Genomic DNA, 1,692 nt, shown 5'->3' on the forward strand with positions numbered 1-1,692 from the left:
CATCATGATTTTTATCATTATCGTTATTATTATCTTTATTATTATTATTTTTAATATTATTGTTATTATTATTGTAATTATTATTATTATAAATATCATTATCTTCATCATTATCATTATCATCAATATTATCATCATCATCATTATCATCACTATCATTATCATTATCATTTTTCGATGATTATCATCAGTATTAGCATTGTCTTTATTATTATCATCAAGATCGTTATTATTAATATTATTATCATTATCGTCGTAATAATTATCGTTAATATTGTTTCTATTGGCATGACTTTCATTATTATCTCTATAATAATCATTATCATTATTTTTATTGTTTAACTCATCATCATTGTTGTTATTGTTAACATCATAATGATCATCAACATCATTACCATTGTTAGCATTATCATTATCATCATGTTTATAATTATTGATTCTATCATTAACATCGTCATTATAACTATGATTATTATAATCATTATCATTATTGATCGTCTACATGATTATTATAATTATTATTATTGTTATCATCATCTTTAACATCATCATTTTTATCATTATTATTTTCATTATTAATATCACTATCATCATTGCAGTTATTATTACCATCATTATTTTTTCTTTTTTTTTTTTTCTTTTTTTTTTTCTTTTTTTTTCATACCGGGTTACGACGACAGCCTACTTAGCCTAGTCACGGAGCTAACCTACTTACCACCTATGTGTGGGGGTGTATTGCCACACCCATCTCTAAACCTTTTTCCTCGCATCCTACCTGAATCCATGGGCACAGTGTGAGTATCTTCAGTGGAACACCTTGCCAGTTAAGCTGACACTTCCTGCACCGATGGTGCATCAGGTCCACTCACCACTGTGTAACTTTTTCCCGGAGAAGACTCTATTATTTCAGGACGCCCACTCCTCGTGGTTAAGCTGGCGCTCTCTGCCAAAGCATCGGATCCAGGCAAACTAGAATCACCGGAGAAGCGCCGTGTTTCAGAGGCCACTCCTCGCCGGTATGGCTGGCGATTCCTGCTCAACGCCTGGCATCGGGTCCGCTAATCCTTACCTACAGCTCTAACACTGTTTTGCATTCACCCAGGCCCAAAGACCTTTGGGGCAAGAAAAAAACCCTGGAATTACTCTGAGGGAAAATCTTACGAAAAAACCCGCACCGGAACAGCTGGGGTTACAAAGGATTTTTTTCCGATGAAAACAGTTTTTGAAACAATCTGCATTCATCAGGATTCGAAATCACGACCCCTCAAACTGCGTTGTATCAGTAACAAGCACGCTCACCACTGAGCAAGCACGGTCCCCATCACCATATTGACTATTATTATCATTATTATCATCGTCATCGTCATCACTATTATCATCATCGTCATCATCACCATCATCATTATCATCATCATCATTATCATCATTATTATCGTCATAATCATCAACATTATGATTATCATAAACATTATAATTAGCATTATCATCATTATCATTATTATTAAAATCATTATCGTACTTATTTTTAGCATAATCAGCAACATCATTATCATTATTATTATCATCATTACGATCATTAACATTATCATCATCATCATCGTTATCACCGTTATCAGCATCATTATAATTATCATGGTTATCATCATAGTTTTTATCATCAACCTTATAATTATTTATATTATTAAAATTATC

The sequence above is a fragment of the Copidosoma floridanum genome, unplaced genomic scaffold (assembly GCF_036245765.1).
Source record: "Copidosoma floridanum isolate Cflo_tuat_1 unplaced genomic scaffold, Cflo_Japanese_pri ptg000004l, whole genome shotgun sequence".
NCBI lineage: Eukaryota > Metazoa > Arthropoda > Insecta > Hymenoptera > Encyrtidae > Copidosoma > Copidosoma floridanum.